At 36.1% G+C, this 15427-nt stretch overlaps 1 protein-coding gene across 5 annotated transcripts in view; it reads right to left on the reverse strand.

The window, feature by feature from the left end:
• Nucleotides 1–1514: 1514 nt before the first annotated feature.
• The window catches only part of LOC145688116 (solute carrier family 41 member 1-like), a 74304-nt gene continuing 60391 nt past the window's right edge, over nucleotides 1515–15427 (reverse strand). For 4 of the 5 annotated variants that reach the window (XM_081761875.1, XM_081761873.1, XM_081761877.1 and 1 more), the window contains one exon: nucleotides 1515–5254. The gene's annotated coding sequence lies outside the window, so the exon portion shown is untranslated. The remainder of the gene's footprint in view (nucleotides 5255–15427) is intronic. The other variant, XM_081761874.1, reaches the window with a different exon arrangement.

A 15427-nucleotide genomic window follows, 5' to 3' on the forward strand; every position in this document is an offset into this window, starting at 1 on the left:
CATTTATTCAAATCAGTGCATACCTATTTTTGATAGCAATTCTCTGCTTTTTACCATGTGCAAAACTGTACGTTAGTGTGACCAACTTTGTACTGGTGTAAGGGAAATCAGAACTGCCAAGACAGGGGATAAAGCATTAATTTTCAAATAATGGAATAATAATGATTGGACACCCTGATTTACGATGAATATGATTAATAATCAGTTATACATGGCTGGGAGTTAGCTTCTGTTTTGAACATGGAAGCTATATTGTTGCTAAGAGTTTAAAATAGCAACCCAAAACCATGTGTACCTCACTGGCAATGGCACCCGGAACAATGTGCAAAGAAAGCAGTGTGCTAGTCATTGATTTAATTGGACAATATATAAGACCATTTTAATTGTTATAGATTATTTAGTAATTCTTCTTAAATCACTTAGTGTAGTCATTCAACATTTAACAAGTATTTATTAATGCCTTAAATATTCTACTTAATGACGCGGATACAGAGCTTCTAAAATAAACAGGAACTTCATTCTCCTGAATGGTTTTATAAGTAGAGATGCAAAAAAGCTGGCTTTTTTGAATCGAGAATTTTGGAAATTTTGGCTTTTTTTCATTTTCATGCTGCTTCTATCTAAATAGCTTTCTTATAGTATATTCTATAGTTAGATAAGAATTCCATGACCTAAATGTCATATTTCGCTCTGCAATTCACCATCAAGATGGATGGAACACATGCTTTACGAATTAAAGCTAACATTAAGAATGTAGTATTTGAGGGCAATTTTACAGGCTATTTAACTTTATTTTAACTTTTGAGTTATCGACATTTTTTTACTTCCCTAGATTATTTTAGTTTGTCATCCGTGTTTCATTTCTAAGAGCTTAGTACTCTAGCTTCTAGCACAAGTTGAACTTACGTTTTTCTATATATCCGTCAAAGCATACGTTTTTCAATATGTCCGTCAAACCGTACTTCCATATTTCTGTTATACTGTAGTTGTGCAATGATTTAGCAATAATTTTCCGGATACAACCTTGAATACCAATTTATACAAATAATCAGTAGCGGATTTAGAAAAGTACTGTGAGAGGAGTTTCTCTGATTGTTTCGTTTTCTAAGAAGTCCTAATTTTATTTGGGGGGTGCTTAAAGTATATGAGTACAGGCATAACTAATATTTCGTTTCGTTTATATGTTTAGCAATAATCTTCCGGATACAACCTTGAAGATCATTTTATACTACGAATCAGTGGCGAATTTAGAAAAGTATTTTGGAAGGGGTTTTTCTTACTGATGTTTAGTTTTTCTAAACTTTCGTAATTTTTATTTGACGGGAGTTTAAAATTTATGAGTAAAGGCATAACTAATAGATATTTCGTTTGTTTTAGACATTCCGCAACTTTGGGGAATAGGCTTCAGTCCGAAAGACCGACCCCCTAACCTCCGCAAAAGCGTCACTGCTGGTAATTAGTAATAATAACGATTTAAAAACAATAAGAAAGGAAGTCGGCCATCTCACAGTACACGCACTATTTCTACATTCACAGATGGAATGAAGAAAAGATTTGTCAGAATGGTCGAATGCTGGGTTGAATCCCGGACTTCCCGATAGAAGCGCAAAAGCTAACTACTCAGTCATGTTTGTTGTATTTAGCTTAACTTAAACATATTCCGTAGTCCTTATTCTTTTTAGGGGGGGGGGGGGGGAGTTCCGTAATATGTTGAATCCCTCTTGTTAAAAATTCAGAAAACTTGAGGATTGGGTAAACCGTGATATTGGTTATAAAAAAACTTAACTGTGTATTTCAAGAATACACAGAACCAAAAGTTCTAGATGTGCAGCCTTTAAGTGTATCATATAAATCTAAGTATTTCTCTTATGTTTTATTTTAATTTTATTTTCTTTCAAAAAGAGGGTATGGAATATTTTGAAGTAAAAATACTACAAACAATTTTGTTAGTTATTTGTATATTTTTTAAAACAGAAGTTTTTACTTTTAGGGTTGGCTCGTTTACACCAGTTTTTTTTTTTTTTTTTTTTTTTTTTAAATAACTGGTTTAAACCAAAAAAAATAAAAGGAACGAAAAATGCGAATCGTGTGAACTTCATGGTGACGTTTCCACATATCAAACCATCTGCATTAGTTTAATTTCCTTTTCACCTTTTAATCAAGGTGTCAAATGTTCAATTCTCGGTCAAACCACAACCCTTCTTTCATGTGTAAACAAAGTAGCGGTTCGGATGTCACTGCGAAAGTCTTGTCCTTGATAACCTCGGTATTACGTAAGGATGTGAAGCCTAAACATACGGAATGAAACCAAATTATATATTTCTGCATGCCTGAATGCCTGTTATTTTATAAAGAAGCCAAGGTTGCAATTTTACATGCAAAGCAATAACAGGATTTTCCCGTTATTGTTTTACATTTAAAGTAATGACAGGATTTTCCCGATGGCTAGGGCGGGAGTTTCTCGATTTAAGAAATTTACTGACCGGACTTGTTTAAGCTTATGGGGCCTCTTCCAGCGTAACCCCGTTGTTGCATAACACCAAGGCGAAACAAACTTATTTCTGTCAATATGTAATATAAATACATAAAGCAAAATATCTAAATAAAAAAACCTGGTTTAAACTCCCCCCCCCCCCGAAAAAAAAGGGTTTTTGGCATTTTTTTCCCGAGCCTTTACATCTCTATTTATAAGTAAGCTTCTCTGGTAAAAGCAAGCTCCAAATTAAAAAAGCTCTACAAAATGCTATCCATTTTTTATTATTATTTTTCTTTTTACTGCAACATTTGTAACGACTGAATGTGTACGTTTAGAATTTAATTCTGTGCATACGACTCTCAAATCGTGTTACGAAAGCTTTTATCTGATACTAATTTTCAGTTAGCTATTTTTCTTACTTTCCGCCATCACTATGAAAAGTAGTGACATTTAATAATAAACATTTAAATGATTTCCACTACATTACAATTTCAGTTGGTTTTCTGATGTGACAGGTAACTATATACACTTATAAAATGCTATTAACTTCTCAACTCAAATATAACTAAAGCATAACATTTTCTGCATCTAATAATTAGCACTATAAATATTCTATTACTTGTTACATGCTTTTCTCGAAAAAAGAGTATCAACAAACGCAAAGATTAGAAATAAGGGGGTTATGAATTACCAAAGATCACAGAAGTAATCTTATTGGAATTTAAACACCCTCACGAGCTTGTCAATACAATTACCTTTTATACTGGTAAACCCTTTTCTCCCACAACATGATATATACAAGTATATACACAATTTTAAATGTCATCTCAAATATGTTAATTAATATGTTGGACTCAATGAGAATAACAGTAACAGTTTATTCTTGGCCCATCGTATTTCAACGAATTAAAGCAATAAGTACATAATTTCACTGATTTATTACATGATTACAGCAATCTGATGCAAACTAAAAATAAATTCAGATGCCAAGGAGTCAATATCCTAAGGAACTATAAACCTACACAAATCAGATCCTAATGACAGCACCACCTTACTGGCTATTAAAAAATAAATCACACTTTCGTGACAAAACCGAACAGAATATGAAAGGGGCGGGGGGAAGGCAACGAAATTACAAAAGGTTATACCTACGGGCACGTAGTGTCACTGGGGTGCGTTGTTATATTCGTCTAAATATAACAAAATATAAAATAAAATGTTCCAAAGCTCACAAGAATATTTTACACAAATAGTATCGAGACCAAAGATAGAACAATTATACATCTGGCGTCTGAAATACTAGCGGAAGAAACTGCCATCCTGTCCAGCAGGACTCCAAATTCATTAGTTCATGAACACATTCAACACTAGCAATTCCGCGAATCTCTATCCACACAGGTCAAGCAAGAGCTTTAAGCCTTCAATTGACACAGTACATACAATTTCTCTGCACACATTTTTTTCTTTTTTTTTTAAACATAGCAACAAGCGATTTATTCAAAAATATTTATATCTTTTTCTGAGACAAAATCCACCAAGCACTCTTGGACTTCAGATTCTATTTACAAGTTAAAACGAAGAGCTAACAGTAAAGCCATTGTGTTAACGTCGACGTTAGTGTTCATCTTTGGCGAAACAGCACACACACACACACTATCTCTCCCTCAAATTACACACACTTTCTACAAGAAACATTTATTCTGAAATGCTACTCATCAAGTTGGTTGTAGGCCAACTATTACGCACAGGAACTATAAGATTATCTCACATTTAGACAATTTGGAGTCAACTAGTTTAAGACATTTATTACACACTTTCAGAATTCATTTTATACTAACTGCAAATTTAACAATACTCTGACTTACATATAAACGAAATATTGAGAAAAAAAATGGGTTTCACTATTAAGATCTCATTAATAAGTTTCCAAGTTACAAAACGTAACACCGCATTCTACAATCAAGAAGTAAAGAGAAGTCCTAAATTATTTTTCCGCATTTCATTAAACACAATGTATTTATTCCATCTAAAGAAAGTAATATAGAGAAAAATACTGTTTTCCTGTGTGTTTTTTTTTCTTTCTTTTGTGTTTTCTTGTGTGTGTGACAAGGATCTTATATAACTACACATTTTGTACAATTAAACAAAACAGTTTCAAAGCCTGTTTGCCCTGTGACATATGGAGAAAGAACAAGCATTAGGGGGAATGTTTCTCTTCTGCTCTAAATTTACATTGATATAACTTCTCACTTTTCTGATTCTAGGTTACATTCAAGCATCACTAACATCAGCAGTAACAAAACACCACCACTCATTACGTTACATAGGTTTCACTTATGTACATATGTTAAAAAGGTGGTGGAACCTCCATATATGGAGGGAAAAGAAGATACCACATAATATACGATTTCAAAAATATTTATCATGTTGTAAAGAGCTATATTCGTTTAATTTTGGCTCTTTGTTTTCTTTCTTTTGTACTAATACTGTAGATCAAGCAGTCAAAATACTGCTTCTACCAAAAAAATAAAAACTACGTTTATCAAGTCACGAGAAAACGTTTAAAACTAAATAATAAAATACAACACACACACATACAAATATACATTCAGTGACTTACGTATCACTACCAATGTAATGCACTAACAGCTCACACAACTTCTTCACACTTCACAGGGCAGAGCACTCTGGAGAAGAATACAGCATACGCCGCCACATTTTTTTCTTGTGCAGTCTAGAATAGGATGGATCTAATTATGGCAGCCTTTTTTTAAACTGCTGAAAGGAAAGACGTCCAAGAACTGTCAAACATAATTTTACGTGTAAAAGACCACAATATTATTAGCGTTTAACGGAAGAAGTTTTACAAATAGGATATCTATCTATTTATCTCTCTACGAGCATCTACCTATATATGGATGGTCATATGCCAGAGTAGTCTATCTACCTTTTTCACCAATTTTGAGTTAATGAATGTTTGTTACATAAAAAAGCGCTTTTTCTTATGCCAGAATAAGCCAGGCAATATCAGCATTAATTTCAAAATAAAAGGGCCGCTGGCTCATTGTGGCATAAGAAAAAGCGCATTTTTTTACGTAACAAACATTTATTAACTCAAAATTGGTGAAAAAGGTAGATAGACTACTCTGGCATATGACCATCCATATATATAAATGACAATGACTACGTTTGTGGCTTAAGAACTCTTGAACCAGCAGCCCCATCTCGATCAAATTTTCATCATAGGTGAAGTTCGGGCCTGGAATGTTTCTTATCATTTCACTTTGACGGTACAACGCTGGAGAGGGGGAAGAGATTTAAAAACGATCGAAAATGACCGATATTAGTGTCGATTCCATAATTTTTGGGGTCGCTGAGAAGAACAGTGATAATTTTGATGCCTTTTAAATCTAAATTTCCCTTTTTATGTCCAAAATGAAGCGTATTCTCCCCGTGCGAAGAACAGGTATTCTGCTAGTGTATAATATCAGTGTTGGGCAAAATCAATTGCAATTGATCAATCAATTGGAAGTAATTACTCTGAAAATTAATTGCAATTGAATTTAATTATAAAATCTGCAATTAAATTTTCGTCAATTATTAATTGGTCACCAGGCAATTAAAACATTTAATTGTCAATCGCAAAGGGTGCAATTGAAACATTTAATTATTGATTGTCAATCGCAAAGGGTGCAAATGAAACATTTAATTGTTAATTGTAACTGACAATTGAAACTTATAATTGTTAATTGTAATTGAAATCAGCAATTAAAACTGAAGATAAGAGGATGTGTATATATTGTGTTGTCCACTTGTTACTGTTTTACATATTTCAAATAAGGTACTTATAAGAAATGCTTGATAACTACCATCCCTTCGCCCCCCTGAGAAGAAAGCCGTGAAACTAAGTATTTTTTTTAAATATATTATGTTTATGGTTCTATCCCTCTCGAAAGAACTCTATATGCCCGTCATGCATACAATAGGGATGGGCACGAGGGAATTCGAGCGAGTTTTCTTTAAAACTCAACTCGACTCGAAGCAGACACCTTTGAGCTCGACTCGAGAACTCGGCTCGAAAAATTTCCCCCAACTCGACTCAAATTCGGATCGAGTTTCGAGTCTAGTCGAGCCAAAACGAGCCAATTCGAGCTAAATCCTTTGTGTAGTTCCAAGTACTACTCTCTTCAAGTATCCTACATAGACAATATAATTATCAATGATACTACTAAAGATATGCCACATTGACTTGATCCCTAGTCTTTCGTTGCAAGCGCTGCTATCGGCTGAAGAAATTCCACTCGCTTTCTCTCGCTTAGCAATAGCTGAACCCTTATTGGCTCAACGCGTGGGTGTGTAAGGGTGTGAGCTTTAGTTCGCATTTTTGCCACGGCTCAAGACATTTTGGCAACACAATACTTCTACTATAACTAATTATTATTATAACACCGTGTATAAACATGGAATATAGGCGGTTTGTATCTGAATACTAAAAATTAGTTGACTGTCGATTTCGGTCGTTAAGAAATCTTCAAGAGGCAAGGACATCAGGCATGAGGTTCTAGGTTTGAGTTCAGGAGGAGCAAGTATTCGGGCTCGAGCCAAAAATTGTTAAAAGTTATAGGACTCCAGCCAAACAAGTTCAAACCACCTAGACCCGAGTTTAGGGTTGTCAACGACTCAAGTGGCTCGCTCACAGCTCATTTACTTATCGAGCCGATGGCTCACACGAGCCGAGCCGAGCTGATTGCTTACCCCAACCGAGCCGGTTCGAGCCATTGGCTCCAATCGAGCCGAGTCGATGACTCGTCCCTACCGAGCCGGCTCAAGCCATCGGCTCAATTGAGCCCAGTCAATGGGTCATTCCAACCAAGCCAGTTCAATCTGTTCGTTCAGTTGAATCAAGCCAAGCCGGTTGACAACACTATCCCGATTGGGTTTCTGCTTTGAAAAAATTGAACCGTGCAGTTCTCAGCCTTGATGGTAAGAACTACAGTATATACTTATATTGATGCTCACGGCGTCATTAACTTGTTCTGCAACCAACGAATTTCGAGGTACTTTGTTTTGCATCTTTTGTGCGTGTTTTGTGTCGCTTTGTGCGCCTATCATCACATTTTGTGCGTCACCGGAAGTGGGTCAAAATGGGCCTACAAATATGGTGGAACAAGTTATTGCTGTTCCGCCACCAATGAATTTCGAGGTTGTTTCCTTCACATCGTTTTGTGCCGTTTTGTGCGTCTACTTCCACGTTTTTTGCGTCATGGGAAGTGGGTTAAAATGAGTCCCCAAGGTTGGACGAAAATGACCCACTGTTCCGCCACCAACGAATTGCGAGGTCGCTCCTTTCGCATCGTTTAGTGCCAGTTTCTTGCCGTTTCGAGCGCGTATTTTCACGTTTTGTGCGTCATCGGAAGTGGGTCAAAATGGGCTTCCAAGATGGGACGAAAATGACCAAGAGTTCCGCCACTATCGAATTTCGAGGTCGTTAATTTCACATCGCGTACCCTTTTGTGAGCCTATTTCGACGTTTTGTGCGTCACCAGAAGTGTGTCAAAATGGGCCTCCAAAGTGTGACGAAAATGACACACTGTTCCGCCACTATCGAATTTCTAAGTCGTCTCTTTCGCATCGTTTAGTGCCTATTTTTAAAAAAAGTTTTCTGCGCCTACTTCCTCTGCGTCTTGTGCGTCACCGGAAGTGAGTTAAACGGGCCTTCAAAGTGGGACTTAAATGACTTACTGCTCCGCCACTACCGAATTTCAAGGTCCTTCCTTTCGTATTGACTAGTGCCTGTTTTGTGCCCCTATTTCCACGTTTTGTGCGTCACCAGAAATGTGTCAAGATGGGCCTCAAATGTGTGACGAAAATGACCCACTGTTCAGACACTATCGAATTTCTAGGTCGTTTCTTTCGCATCGTTTAGTGCCTTTAAAACAAAAAAGTTTTCTGCACCTATTTCTCGTCTTGTGCATCGCCCGAGGTGAGTTAAACGGGCGTTTAAAGTGGGAGTTAAATGGCTCACTGCTCCGCCACTATCGAATTTAGAGGTCGTTTCTTTCGCATCGTATAGTGTCTGTTTTGTACAGTTTTGTGCGCCTATTTCCACTTTAGTGCGACAACGAAAATGGGTCAAAATGGCCTACAAGTATAGCGGAAAAACTTAATGCTGTTCCGTTACCATCGAATATCGGCGGAAAAGGTCGTCCTTCAGGAATACATTGATACCAAAATTATCCTCCTAGCTTAATTAGGGTCTGAGTTATTGAGGTTTAAATTGAGTCATATTAAGGAGCGACCAGAATGTGACTATTTCACACCGTTAGGCGGCTCAATGGCTGTAACTCTCTAACGATGCATTTCCCGGCATATGATAATATAAACTTTTTTGTTTGTCTACCCATAAGGAATCCACCCTCGAAATTTTGCCGTACCTTTTTGTTACACCCTGTATAGTATAGTTCATGAGGTAAGTAAAGTGCGAATTTTTGCACATTCTTTATCTGATACGATAGCGATTTGCTTGCCTGGCTAATGCTTGTTTTAATCGTCTATAGGGATCTAAAGGCGAAGTTTTGTAGTGCATATAATTGCATACTTCTATGAATAGTTCATATCGAAGACGATATTGCATACAGGTGCATATTTGAGAAAAATAACTATTGTATGGTTGCTTGACTGGATAATTTCATTTTTAAAAGTAATTTTCAGTTTTACTGCAGTGACTGGGAAACCATAGAAATGAAAATAACTTATCGGTTTAAACATCAGTGAAGGATTTCTAAGCACACGCGAACAAACCGAAGCTGCACCTGCTAAATTTCTCTCCTTCGGGGTGATGAATCAATGCACTTCGCAGTAAATTTAAATTTCATCTATTGGGTACTTCACTTGTTTGGGAACTTGTGTTGTGTAGTACGTAGTGTCGCTGAACAAGGATAGCAAAAGAAAAAATGCTAGAGGAGTTTCAACCTTAAGAAATGGATTCAAGGACATTCAAACTTGCTTACAGATTGTGTTATGTGAAGTATGTAGTAAAGAGCTAAGCATTACTTTGATTTATTTGATATTTGCTTTTTAAAAAGAAAAAATGTATCTTTTAATGCAATCAATTTTTTTGTTTTGCATTTTTGACTAATCAAATGTAAAATTCGACAGGTAATTAAAAAAAAAAAAAAATGCAAATCGTGTAAATTATTGTAAAACCAGCTGTACGAGTCCGCCGTTTTATAGCCTTTTCTGATGGTAAGGCGACAAGAGGTTGGTAACAATGGATCCCGTGTACTGTGGAGCTTTATGTAAAAGGTGACAAAAGCTATGCACATTAAACAATAAAACCCACATTATTTGTTTAATATACCTGCGTCCAGAATCAGTTTTAAACCAATTTCTGGTTCTGTAATTAAGCCTAGAATTTCCATTAAATATGTGTGGGGGGAGGGGGAAAGTAGTTCGCGATGACAGACACCACAAGCAGTTAAAACACGAAACATAACTTATCGATAAAGCAGTCCTTTTGACTGCCTGTGGGTTTATGTTGTGTCAACCAATGTCGATGTGGCCGCGGAGTATTGCAAGGAACCAACTCCTCATCGCATGTCAGCAGTCTGTCCAAAAACGGATCCCTCTACTTAAAAGAATCTCGTTTTGCTTTTTAAGCCATACTCAGCTTGTGGAACTCATCGTCCCACTTTATACCGTTTACCATAGTGGTAGGTGTACTCAATAGCCGCCTTGATCACCTCGTTGTATATAATTTGTGAACATTCCCTAAGTAGCACGTTCTGAGAGATTTATTCTCGTTCCTAAATTTATTAACTCACCGTTGCATTCTTTATTATTTTCTGTACTTCTAGGGTATGCCTGAAACTTTTGAAATCCTGTTTCTGGTAAGACCCGTAACGTAAACATACACAGCTTCTACATGATCAAAAACAAAATACACGTGTGTGTCCATTGATGATGGGGAATTTAGGAGTACGAACCAAATACATAAGGAGATCTAACAACATTACAAAAACAATTAACACCACTAATGAGTACAGGAAAGCCACCTGAAACAGACAAATTATTTGTACAATTTATGCCTCCATCTTATTTTCACTAATGCGATATAACAGTAGAGCAGTTTTCTGAGACAATATCTCACGACAAGCATATAATACTAATACAGCAAAAACACAATTTATTTCCGTGCATGAAAGGAAATTATACCTATAGTTTATTCAAGGAACGTTCAGTACCCCATGTAAACAAAATACATGTGGTGATTGTTTCATTTTATTTGCTAAAGAGCCTTGGATAATCCATGCGGCAGAACAAAACAGTCCATGTCAAATAAGCTGTTTTTCATTTTTTCCCCCTTACAAGGCTCACTACCAGATATGCAATTTCCTTACCATGAAATAACAGGAACAATACTGTATCAAAATTGAATTAATGCAATAAAAGAGAATACGCATGCGTAGAAAGTAGCTTTGACCCACCTTACGCGCGAATCACAGTTTACAATATGGCCGCGTGCCGGGAATATGCAAAACACCGACAGGGTACAAGCACGTGCTTCTCGAAAGAAGCGCTGACCGATAGCCAATCATCCGATGACTAGCGGAGTATAATACAATTCTGCAATGTTTGCATCAGGATCAGAAGGTTCGTTGAATGAACTTTAGGTATCATACAGTTAAAAGCTGTTAACACGGACTAGAGAAATAAACTGGAAATAATTTATTACACTTAAATGTTTCTGATAGTTTCTCTAAAGTCCACCTTCACACAATGAAAGAACTACCTCATGGCTGAAAGATTAAGTTCTATCTCCAGTTCAAAATTATGTGGTCCAGGTACCACATACAATTGTAGGTCCAAGTCTCATGAAGCCTTGGTGCTGAAATGGTGTTCTAAACTCAAAACAAACCCACAAATCACGCAGTGTAAATCTCTTAAGGACCACAGAAATTAAGGCCAAAATATAATTTCGCAAATTCTTTCCAAGGACCAATATTTACGGAAATTTAGATAAAAATATAATGTGTAAATATTTTAATAGTTAATTTAATGTGATATTCTCAATTATTTCTACTTATAGAGAGACTGACTATACTATAATCTGGTCGAAATAAACTGTACAAAATATTTAATTTTTACATGGGTATTTCTAGTGATTTCCCTAACTTCACAAACATCAAATATACTTTATATGGTGTCGCACAGTGAAAATGTCTTGGAAAAAGCAGAGAAAATTTATACTGTGAGGAATGGAGAGTTTTATTATTATTATTTTAATCTTCAATTACTTCATTTTTCAAGATATCCAACTATTGCAAGAAGCTTCGGTTTCATTCAAACATATTGTGCAAAGTAAATTGTAAATTCGACAGGGAACTGAACACTAATTTATGATTTTTTTTTTTTCAATTCACTGATTGTCCAAATAATATTAAAATCAATGTTTGTGGAACTTACTTTCGAAATTTGATCTTAAGATTTATTCTCGATAGCGTAACTAGTGTAAACCCGTTATTACATACGCACATAGCGTTAGCGTCTAAATACTTGAACTTAACCTCATTAATTGAAGTGAGCTAAGCTAAGCGATAGCTAAGCTTCTACCATTCGCTTTGATTGGTATGTGTGTCTGTCCATCTGTTCCACGATAACTGCCGTAAAACTTATCCGATTTTAACAAAACTTGGTATGTGCCTTCCTTCAACATGAGGAAATAACCCTGTTGTTTGGGATTGCAATTTATCAAGTATAAGGGGGTAAAATCCAATCCGTGTTGCAAGTCTACATATGTAAGACTTTTCCACCATAAATCACATAAGAAAAAAAAAAAAAAAAAAAAAAAAAAAAAAAAAAAAAAAAAAAAAAAACGATTATGACGAAATTGTGCATATTTTCTTTATGGCATTTTATCACCACAGCTTGGGGTTAAAATCTGTCACGAATGAAAGGGTGAATTCCCTTTCCAAACTCAATTCCAAAAGCTTGTTCCGACATTTTTTTTTTTTTTTTTTTTTTTTTTTTTTTTTTTTAAAGTTCGGTTTTGGCATATGTTGTTCACTTGTTTTAAGGTTTCCCAAGCATCCCCTCTGAAGGAAGTTAATATTAGTCAGGAATAAAGTAGTGAGTTTACCTTCCTATCCACAGCCACTGCCGATTTCCTTCAGAGTTCCACGATAAATATTAAAAAATTCATTTGGATTTGACACATATAATGTACATTTTCTTTGACTCTTCTCCGTAGTCCCCAGTGCTTGGGATTTAAATCAGTCAAGAATGTACGGTCAATTCAGCCCTTCATGGGGAAAGATCAATCCCCCTATTTATAAAACATGTTCCACGACAACTTACGTTACAACTGTTCGATTTTGGTGTAACACTCATTCAACGTTGATACATTTTAGGAATATTTTCTCTCACTTTTTCCGTAACCCCCAGTATTTGGGATAAAAATCAGTCATGAATGGGCGGTGAATATAGTATCCTAGTGTAGTACGATTACTCTCCCCTTCTGATTAAAAAAATGTGATCCATGATTTCTGTCATAATATGGACATGGCGTATACGTTTTGAGGCTTCACAATCATTCCCACTACTTGAATTTCAAATCAAACGAGAACGAGAGTGAACCTCCTAGTCTCTCATATTAAAAAAGTTCTATTGTTGAGGAACAGAAGTCTTTGTTCCTCATAGCTTAGAACTTCACCCCTTTAGATCTCAAGACCCAAGAGGTTGTAAGCCTAGCTGACTGCAACAGTAGCGTCATTTCTGAATTTGCCAGACGGGGGCAAGATTCACAAAAATAAAAAATAAAAAAAAAAAAATTAAAAAAAAATCACGATTTTTATTTGTATCTTAGTATACAATTAAAAGTATTTTTCAAACTTAGGGAGCAATTGCCCTTCCCAAATGACACCCCTGGATTGGAAACCAACTAGTTGGTCATTCGCCCCAGTTTGCACGTTGCTTCACAGAGGATGTTACTCTTTTTCCAGTGATTTCATCGCAAATTAACTGTTTATGCAAAGAAAATAACGTTCATTACAATTACGCCTTCTGCACGCAATAAAGAAATACTTTTATTGTAAATTAAAGAAAATAAACATGCAAGTAAAGAGCTGTTTTTCCTGTTGCCTAAAACCATTTCTTTACCGAGCTCTCCTTTGCCACCGCCTGTTACTTCGTCTACACAAAGGTCAATACAGGACAAAGCTTAAGCCTTTGACAGCTTCGCCCTTCAATGTCATATCTTCTGATACATTTTCTATTTTGATCACGACTATTTCTCACCTGTTCAGGTTATCCACCTAGAGTGATTGAGCACTTTTCATCGCGTATCTACAGACACATCAACACCTGGTAAGCATCTCTCTTACACTTGATAACTAGATCTTGTCAACAACCGAATTCTATCTTGGTTGAGGTATGTGTCAACCCAGCTTATCTTTGAAGAACTGTAGTCATCTTCTGCCACGATTTGCTAGCTCGAAGCTTGGATAGGTGCCTTCCAGCTGAACAGGACAAAGTAACTTGAAAAGTTACTATGGCTTCACAGTAACTACCATGTGCAACAATCTCACCACCCGATTTTACGTCATGATCCAAATAAATAAAAGCTTCAACTTACTTTCTTGACTGATTTACGACAATTTTCATACCACATACTTCGTAGTGATATGAGACTCTTGGAACTTGTATTCAAATTGGATTATTTTTGGACTGAGGTGTGGTGAGAGAACATCATTTAGTGTAACTTGCAAGTAACTTCTTTTTCTATACCTCTTCAACAAAGATATAACTGCTGCTGAAATCTGTCAAATTATCACATTGTCTCGGGCGTGTTTTATCATATTTGGTTACAGAATTTATTACTATTTCGTATTATGTCTAGCATACATTGCTAGCGGTGGAGATATCCCCGAATATCAGATTACGTCTACATTTACATATGTTTGTGTATTGATTTCACGTTACTTTAGAGCATATGGATAATTATATTTATGGTATTTGGTTATTTGCTGATGACACATGGCAGTTTCACATTGTGTTCCATTCTTGCATCCTCTTCCTCTCTTCCCCTTTCCTTAAAGTATCAACTTGTGTCTATGTTCAAACTGGAATCCGGTACTTTAGTCCTCTTTGCACTATTACACAGTGGAAACGCACGACTCTTAACCTCCTTTTCGACCTCTTTTACTACTTTTATACAACGGTAATTTCATATATATTATTCGATATTAACACAATATGATTGCTATATGGGTTTATTAAGGTTTTCACATAATTCCAACTCTTGTAGTTGAATTCGATCAAATATGAGAACTCTCATAATACCTCTACGCCCGTAGATTTAAATAAAAGTTCTACGGTAACTTATGTGAAAGATACAATTCCCTCGAATATGGTATAATTTCTTTTTTTCTTAGAAATTCCTATTGCCTCAATTGCTTGCACCTAAAATGGGTCAATAATGAGGGAACTCGTTCTCTCTAATGTCCACAAGTATTGAGTCTTTTGTACAACAGAGGACACTATTGTCTCAAATCTCAGCGTCACAGCGGGTCAGGCCTAACGCCATTTGGCAGCTGACAGCTGAAGCTACTAGATGTATAAATATTGTTGGAATTCTTATACTCAAACATAAGATATTGCGCCATGAAGATGAGTGAACTTTCCGCAAAACAGCGCTACAGTTTACAATTTTATTCAATAAATGCGCAAATGCTACGCGAACCCGTGAAGTAATTTGCACTGTTTATGGGTAAGATACGTTATCAAAAGCAAAAGATGAAGGATGGTTCACTTGCTTGTCTTCTGGAAATTTCGATGTACAAGATGCTGCTCGTACTGGGCGACCAATCACAGAAAAAGTAAGTGATATTCTAGCAGAAGTCAAGCAAGACCGGAAGCAGTCATGACATCACCAAAGACCTAAACATCTATCAC

The sequence above is a fragment of the Thermobia domestica genome, chromosome 6 (assembly GCF_964235325.1).
Source record: "Thermobia domestica chromosome 6, izTheDome1.hap1.1, whole genome shotgun sequence".
Classification (NCBI taxonomy): domain Eukaryota; kingdom Metazoa; phylum Arthropoda; class Insecta; order Zygentoma; family Lepismatidae; genus Thermobia; species Thermobia domestica.